Raw genomic sequence first — 9,812 nt, forward strand, 5'->3', positions numbered from 1 at the left:
AACAGTGAAATGAAATTATTAAAATTCTTAAGAAGAGATCCTTTTGTTTTAAAAAGTTTCCATGTATTACTTCCACTATACTCAATTAAATCAGACGGCACATAAAGCCATTATGATTAGATTGATCTAGCTAGGGCTAGGTTTATCTAAATGCCCATCTGTGCAGATTTCAGAGGGGTTAAACTGGGCAAGGAATGGCAGGCCTGATCTAAGATTACCTGAGGCGATGAGCTTAGATTGCAACAGGTTAACGTAATCTGTTGAACACCTGTACATATCCAGAGTGCAGCCCTGGGGCTAGGAAAGTGCAGGGGCTATTCTCTCCTTACATCCCCTTGCATCCTTATTGTTAGTTTTCTAGAGCCCCTACCTTGATGGACAACCTCCCTGTAACAGGGTGCCATCCCCATTGGCATTTGGAAATACCTGGGGGTCACTCCCGAGTCTCTTTATATTTGACTTTTCTGCTGGGAACAGACTCCCCTTCACTCACCTGACACTTCTTGATGTTCATTTGGTTCTTGAAGAGGAGGCTGCCCCAGGGTTGCCCAGGTATGATCTATGCTCACATACACCTGGTGGTACAGAGCTTCTGCCTTAAGGGCTATTTGTATGCTCCAACCTTCCCTTTATTGTGCTCCATGCCTCACAGGTGTTTTCTGTATGATGTCCCTTTGTTGGGGCCCCAGCCTCCTAGGCCTCTTCCCCAGCCCTCTAGCTAGGCCTAACAGCCTAGGCCCACTGGATAGGACCTGGCTTAGGGTTCCTAACTTCACTCAACCTGTTCTGGGCCTTGGCTCAGTCCAGCTGTGACCGCTATGGCACCGGGCTCTCTGGCCCTCTATAACTGCACCCTGTGGCACCAAGCTTTTTGATCCTCTGTAGCCACACCCTGTAAGTGCTAATGAGGTCTCCACCTCCCCTACAGCCTCATTAAATCCACCATATTAAACTAAAACATAAACAGTAAGCCCACGCGAAAGTTAACGAAGGCAGTTAGCCCACCTACTTTTGACTCAACACGGGAAAGTTACTTACACCAGGTTCCTCACACGGTTTCTGGCATCAACGAATGGCTGTTCACACCACAACTAGTGTAGTTCACATGGCTTATATATATATATAAATGTATACTGGGTACAGCAAATATATAAACACCTTAGTTTATGTGTTTACACCTTAATCCAACATGAAGTTGAATGGAAGTTATGGATTTTTTTTTTACTTTCAGCAAAGTGTTCATGCTTTTTTTGTGGCCTCACTACAGTGTAGGGATGCTATGTGCCAACATATAACTGACCTGTTTCTGAAACCCTTAAGTGAAGTGAGAGGAGAAAGCCAAACTGGAATGAGTATCATGTTTGAGAAGCACTCTAGTTCATGGCACTCTAGTTACAGTAGCCAATTATTCAACTCAAGTAGGCTCATAGAATCAAAATTCAAAGTATTACTGAATTGCTGACTCACAAATTCCACCGTTATAAATAATTGTGCAGCATGATACAAGCAAGCATGATATACTATATGAAGACATCATCATCATCAGTAAAACACTTCAAGAAATGGAAATGGATATTGAATAAACTTGCATCAGCTAAAAGCCTCAAAAGATTTCCTTGTAAACTACAATTTTGATAAGGGATTTGCAAGCAACCTGACTGATGCTAAGAACTAGCTGATAAGCTGGAAGCTAATTTCCCACATGGTAAATGACTTTAAGCATGAACCAAACTGAGAATATTTATTATGAGGCCAAAGGTGAATGGTTAATGAATCCAGGAAAGAACTATAAAATCCATTTTTCCCATTAGGCATTGTGTATTGCCAGGCAGTCACTAGTAGAAAGACTTTTATAAAGCAAGGAGAACCACATGCTAGGTGATGTGTGTTCATGCTGTTTTTTTCTTGGTACACGATCTCTAAAACGTCAGAGATGTCCCACAAAGAATTACAGTGGTAAGGGACAGTATGAGCAAGAGACATCTTTGGATATAAATGCCCTGAATCTTTACAGTTAACATAACACTGCTGGGAGGTGGCTAAAACCTGAAAGAAGTACAAAAACTACACTGAAGTTGCTGTGCAAAAAACAAGTTTTTGCTGTTGCACCCAATATCCATCACACACAGAGTTCTTTTCACCATGCCTGTACAAAAATCTCATTCTTCTGAAACTTAAAATGGTAAAAATGTATTCTGTGATAGCTCAGTCTGTGGGTAATATTCTGTGATAGCTCAGTCTGTGGGTCTTGCTTTAACTACAAAAAAAAGCCAAATTGTAGATGGGATTGATCCAAAAGCTGTCATCCACCAATTTGTATGTACTAAAGACCAAAAAAACCTGATTGTCCAAATCTTTGAGAGGCAACCTATTAAAGAACTGGTTGTGTGCTTGCTTTTTAAGTCCTTCAGTTTGTTCCATAATTGTATTATCTTTAGTGGGCATGTCAACATGTGCATTTGATGCGGCACCAGTTTACTCTCAAGTAAATTACTCAAGAGTAAATGGTCCCAGGCATACATCTACCTGTGCCACCACTGGGGGGAGCTCCAGGCCCTGGCTGCAGCCCAGAGACCTCTTCAAAAGTCAGCCCCCCTCACTGCTCCTTGGCCAGCCACTTCCCTGGCCAAGAACACCATGCAAAGCACAGGGGCAGCATGCAGCAGTGCTCTCCTCACCACCTGTCCTGTCCCATGCCATGGCTGCTCCAGCCTCCGCCCCTGGCAGCAACAACTAGTGCCCTGAGCTCCTACTGGCCACCACACTGACCCTGCTGGCCCACCCCACTGCCTGCCAGCTGGCCCATGGCCATCTCATCCCTCATGGCTCCCCCACATGCAGCAACCACCTCCCCACCTACTCGCGTGCCAGGCGCCATCCCAGAGCTGCCACCATGCACCTGCTGCCTTGACCTCATCCAGCTGTCTGAACCCTGGCAGAAACACTGAGGGATCTCCCAGTGTCAAAAAAACTCACCTCACTGCAAATTAGCAGCATGGTGAACAGGCACATGTGCACCGTATGTGGTCTGCAGTGTCTCAAATGAGTTTGAGGTGCTGCAAACCTCACATGTGTGCTCACCAGGACGCACCCCTAGTGCCTACCTGTTTTGCTGGCTCTTCAGCAATCACATAAGCTTGGCTTGAAGAGTTGTGGCATCACACATGTATTCAGTTACAAAATTTCAAGGGAATTCCTATTGCTTTTAGTAAAAAAAAAAAATCCTGATTTCAAACAATGTGAGAAGAAAAAACAGATCTACAGACTGCAGTTTGGAGTAGCAGGCACCTCTTACTATCTCTCTGGCGCCTCTTACTATCATGTACACATGGCAGACAGCAGCTTAATACACTGGTCCATCTCAGTGGATTTACAACTCAGCTAAAATAAGCAACAATATGCAAAACTTTAGTCTGATGCCCTGTTGTACTGAAAAAGACTGAAAAGAATATTCTACAATACCATAAGTTATGAAAATGGGTACAAACATAATGGTGTTTCCTGGCCTCCATTCTTTCCAAAATTACTTATGGTTATATGTAAATCAAAAACATGCATGCTTATGATTTATCAATTGTTTTACTGCATACATTTATCAGTTTTCCACACAACAGATACACAAAGGGAATGGAAATCTTTTATGAACTGAGCTTTTAAATAATAAACAAACTGCTTACTTTCTTTGATAAGCCTTGATGCTTTTCTTACTGTGTACTAGAGCTGTATGCAAACATTTTCTTATAGAAAAAAAATTGGTAACATTATGACTCAAAACATGATAAAACATCACAGTCTATTTCTAAATACTTTGCATTTTAATATGGTTGAAGTTAAGGCAGTAAGTAATTTTAGAGTTTTTCCCTTGAGCTGCGTAGTTCTTTTCATATGTAATTATTCTCTGAGTGCATTAGATAATGCTATGGTTCCCACAGCTGTATACACATCTATAAATCATTAATGAGGCAGTTAACTGAAACAAAACTATAAAAGATTTGCATTACCCGGCAGAACCCAGCCTTAATTGACTTCCAGTTATTTACAATTAATTTTTCTGTTTGGAATAATGATTGCAAGTAACTTAGCTTTTTATTGCTCAGGAATTAGATGCTGCCTATTCATCAAAAGTTTCTTCAGCAAAACCCTGTGAGTGGCCAGAAATGAGCCTTAGGTAATCTTATTTTTACAGAGTACACACACAAGCATGTATATGTGCATACACATGCATCTATATGAATGTAACTTCATTGTTCATTACATGAATATAATACATACTGAAAGAAAACTGACAAAAATGAATTAAGGGTGAGGTGCTAATTAAAATTTTGCTTTTTCCCTCCCTTTAGCATGTGCCTAAGAAATACAAACAAATTTCCAAGATAAATAAAAAGAAAAGCAAGGGACAGAAATGTCTGCCTAGCAAATGATAGAAAAAGCTATTCTGTGGTAGGATTTTAGTCTTTTTTAAGATTGTAACTTAAACAGGACAGAAGTGCTAAAAACACTATTGAATAAATATATATTATGCTGTTTTAAAATGACATCCATGTGGATCTAATATATATTCCAAATATTTGTTAACAGATCTTTGCTCAATAAGTCATAGAGGTCTAGAGTGACTCGTCAACACACACAGCTAAAAGACCTATTTTCTTTGCTGTATCTGCATAAGTCTCATGCTAATAAGGTTTCTACTTTTATCTGGAAGTCATGTACTCCTAATGAAACGTACGTTGAAAAAATATACAGACCATGTATAATAGCTGACTTATCTTCATTATCTTTTAATCTTTTGTTTTCCAAACACTTAGCAATTAGTTCATATTCAGAGTAATCATGGGTCAGTTTTTACTTTTTAAATTGTGACTGTTTTAAGGAGCCCAAAAAGTGTATTAACATTTGGTAAACTTCTAGCATTGATCTTAACAGCTTATTCTTCCCTCTTTGATTAACTAAACTGACCACTTCCTTATTTGCCATTTTTGATACTGGTGAAAGCAGTTTTTCTTGAGGTTTAGCTGTAATGTAGATGATTCCTCCAAGCAGTAAAATAACTACTTTGTTTTTTTCCCCCCTTTTTTAATATAACAGCTGTGCTTTCCCCTATGCAGCAGGTTTTCTCTCTCCTTCTATGCAATGTGAATAGGTGTAGCACAAAACAATGGAATTGAGAATGAAACTGGAAAACAATACAGTGAACATATGCAAGAAATATCACAAAGCAATATGAATTCATAGATCTAATTTATAACTTCAGTGCACTGAGAGACTTGTTAACACTGATATATATCAGAAAAGTTAATTCTGATGGATGCTAAAGCTAATGGTTGTCTTCCTAACCTTAGCAATAAGCATCACCTATAAGAGCCACATAATTGATCTGAAAAAGCTGTGAACAGCAATAATCACAGACTTGTAACCTTGAAAATCTCACAATCTACTGTAAGAAGTAATTTTTTTCAGGTTCTGTCAGGTTATCTTCCATTGGATCGTGTTACAAATTGTAAAGTAACATGACAGGACTAGGCATGGGTCATTCCATCTGTTGGTAATTCAGAGGCTGGCAAATTGATCCTCCTTCTCCAGTCCCAGAAATTCACACATACTTAACTTATTCATGCTATACTAGCTCACCACATTACTTCACTGGGGAAAGCCACTATGTCAGGTGAAATTCAAGAGAGTAGTTTCCAGCTGAAATTTAGGGGGGGGGGCAGGGTCACCTGATGAGGAAAAGGTTTCTGATTTTCATTGAAACATTGCATAATTTAATGACAAGAATACTAATTACAGAAGTCTTATTCTATGTTTTATTTTTTTACAATGTATCCATAGTTTCATGTTAACACTTAGCATAATATTTCCATTGGATTTAATTTTAAGTGTACTTTCAAAGTTTTGTTCATCTTTCAAATATCCTTTTATGTAAATCTGTGAGACTGTCAATATTTGTTTTTATTAATCTAGTGATGCAACTACTTGAACGGTGCTATTAACAGTGATTTCACCTACTTCACACGAGTCTTAAATTGTTATCTCTTACCTCTTCCCAGACAGAAAGCTCATGCATACAGACTTTTAACAAATCCAAAACAAACATACTATAGTAGATCTGTGAAACAGAAGTGATCAGCTAAGGAAACTTTTTTGCTTTAGGATTATGTGTGGGGGGGAGAGCAGGGGTTAAGGGGGAAATCCCTTTTTTTTTTATTAGAACAAATTTTTCTTTCTGATTATGGCTATTTATTTGCAAAGATATTTTCTGTCAAATATTTTCTGACAGATTTTTAACAGCTCTACTATAGATCAAGAGTCTCAGTTCTATAAGAGCCTTATCATAATAACAGACTTTTCACAAGCAGTGCTTCCTTTACATGTTACAATGGCATGTGAGTTTTCCCACTTGATTTTTGTTTCAGGACTTGAATCTCTGTAAACAAGAATGCTCACAGATATTTTTTCCAAACATAAAATTATAATAAGCATTCTAACTCGGTGTAGGGGGATGCAGTTCCATTTTACCATTTTTTTCCTACTGAGATGAGGTCACAGCATTAACATGCCAGGGAAAGAGCATGAAAAGAATGGGTGATTTTTCCACTGCTTTGCATGTTGTATAGTCATTTGAACTTGTGCAATATTTGTGTCATGCTAATAAATCATCTGTCAAATGCTACCAAACACTTTTGAACCATCCAATATGCAGGTCCTTGAGTTATCACCAGAAATCCTTGAGAAGTTCTCCCTTCTTCAGAGCTTATTACAGAAACATGAAGAGAACAATGACCAATATGAAAATTGTTTAAATGATCTATTATAGTTTTATTCTCTTTTTGTCTCCCTTTTTTATCCAGGAAAAATAGAAAAAAATGCAACATTGCAAGTAAAGCTAAATCTGACATGATTAATCTAAAAAAGGTAAAAGACCTCCTAGTAATAAAGCACATTTTCTTGCCAAAACTTTTCTGTGGACATGTCTATACATGCATTAATGCACAATGGTTACTGTGCATTCAGTTTAGTACAGGTACTAACTAAATATGCAGTAACCAGTGCTACTGTGCAGTAGCACCAGCACACACATTTTAGGTGAAGCTAATGCACAATAGACTAAATCTACTGTGCATTAGGATGGTTTTTCCTGCCACGTTAATGTGCATTAGAATTAGTCTACTGTGCATCTGGTGCCTCATGTAGACACACCCAGCATGTGCCTGAGTGTCATAAACTGATGTGAGTTCTGCTCAGGAAACAGTCATTCCATTAACAGCAGGAGTCAGCAAGAAAGCACTAAGCAGGTATTTGTTTCATTTGCACATTAAGTAATACAGTTTTATTTTTAATGTCACAGCTTAGTGGTACTGGCTGCAATTTGATTCTTGCTTATTGCTTCTATATGACAGGTTTTTTCCAAATATATTACTTTTAAATTCCTTTGCTTGTATGTTTCTATGTTTCTTGTATGTTTTTCCTCCTATTTTTCAGGCAAGTAAAATATTTTCCCTCTGTTTATATTTGATGATTTGGGAATCAAATTCATCCTTGGTTTGTAACTTGCAGCAGCTTTAGGCTCAAGGCCTGATCCTGAACCAAGACCTTTGCAGGCAGACCTCTGTACTCATGTGCAGGGCTTTGATGTCAATGCTTCTATGAATGTGTGGTCCACATGGAGCTTATTGCAAGATTCTACACAACTGCTGACTCTGCTGCTCTACTGCACCTGCAGGACAGCTGCAGCAGTGGTAGACATGGGATTCCCATTCAGCAATAATAATATATATAGATGCAGTATATTGCACAGGGTGATAAGAGGATCAATTTGTTCATGTTTCACACTTTATCATTCCACATATTTTCAATGCACTGTTCTAAGTAATAGAGTTTAGTCTGAGAGGCAGTCAAATCTCATTCAAATTATGAGAAGACTTGTGGTAACAAGATGTTTACTAAAATAAATGCATAAACATTTTGCTTCTACAATATAGAGAATATCGTGCTGGAAACAGATGCATTTGCACAACATTGTAAAGAGACCTATTTTCTATTTCCAACTTTGCGGCAAAATGCATCCTAGTTAGGGGTCAGTATACTTTGAGGTAAGCAAGATGTGTTTCCAGGGAGCGCCTTAGCAGAAAACGGAGTTGTGAAACATGCCACAGCATGGGTCTTGATTGTAGCTGACAGAGATTTTAGGAGTCTTGCTTTGTTGAAGTTTATGTTCTACTGATCAAGTTTTCTTGATGCAACTTAGTAATTTTCTGTTTGGTAAATTCATTACTATGTTCTTTCATTAACTCTAATCTCATCAACTACCTGCTTACTAACCTAAGACACTCCAAAGTGAAGAACAGACCTAGCCTCCATAACCAGTAGAAGTTGGCAGGAACTGTTTGAAAAGATCTGGCTCTGGACACATTCTCTGTGGCCACATCTACATGAGACAATGACTCCACAGTAGCCCAAGAGTACTGCATAGTAGCATCACATGGCAGAACCCATGATGCAATGCTACTGCACAGTAGTGTCACCAAAAAGCCATTCATCAGCACTGCTGTGCAGTAACTTGGGTTACCATGCAATCATTTAGTACTTGTATAAACAGTAACGACTGCACGGTCAATGTCTCATGTAGACGCAGCCACTCTTCCTTCTCCATATGCAAGCTAGATACAGAGCAGGTGTCAGGGAAACCAAGGAGTACAGATGAGTGACTAGTGAATTTTCTGGCTGAGGAGTCAAATCAAAATACTGGCAAAAGTATTCCATTTACATTGAACCAAAACATAATGTTTTTGGATTTTTCATGAAATGGTAACAACTAATAATCTTCATTGTGATTCAGCCAGTAACATTTTGTTTGGTCCAAAATGAAATGTCTTGTTTAATATTCAGGATCAGATTGGACTGTCTCCAATCTGTCCACATCCTTCCTGAAGTGTGGGTCCCAAAATGACACAATGCTTCAGCTGAGTTCTCACCAGTGCTGAATAGAGCAGAGGAATCACTTCCCTTGATTTGCAAGAGCCACTCCTGTTAATACAACTGAGTATGCTGTTGGTCCTTTTTTGCAACTAGTACACACTGTTGGCTCATATTCAGCTTATGATCTATTGTAACTTCCAAATCCTTCTCTGTAGCTCTGCAGCCTAGCCAGTTATGCCCCAGTCTGTATTTGTGTATACACTTATTTTGTCCCAAGTGCAGGTCTTGTCCTTGTTGAATTTCACCTGGCTGCAGATCAGTTGAAGTTCTACAAGTCTCTAGCGATGGAACACCAGGAACACTGCTTAACAGTGGTGTAAGAGTTGGCACCCAAAGGAAAACCCTGCAGGAAAGCAAGGGAGAGGGGGCATGGTTCTGGGAAGCAGCACACTGTTATGAGTGGCAGAGCACAGTTCTTAAAGCAGGGGTTGTGGAGCACATGTTTTGAGAGTGGGGGATGCGTAGTACTAAAGCAGCTGAGGGCAGGGTGTGGGGTAGAGTGTTGTAGTAGTCTTACCTCTGCCAGGGACTCCTAAACATTCCTGACATGCTTTGCCTGCCAGCTTTTGCTTCTAAAGCAACAGCAGCAGCAGCTGGAGACTTTTTTGGAGTTCCCACCATGGGTATGCTGCCTGGCATGAACTCCATAGGGGCAAGAGGAGATTCCAGCACCTGTCCTAACTTGGAAGCAAGGATGGGCGTCTCTCTTGCCTACCCCTAGTTTCACTGTTGATGCTTAGTGCTTTAGAAGCACTGAATACCTAGATGAGTTACCACCTTGTTATTCTATGAAGACTATCTAGATCTTTAGTCATTGTCACAGGCCAGCTGGG

The sequence above is a fragment of the Alligator mississippiensis genome, chromosome 8 (genome assembly GCF_030867095.1).
Source record: "Alligator mississippiensis isolate rAllMis1 chromosome 8, rAllMis1, whole genome shotgun sequence".
In the NCBI taxonomy this organism is placed as follows: domain Eukaryota; kingdom Metazoa; phylum Chordata; order Crocodylia; family Alligatoridae; genus Alligator; species Alligator mississippiensis.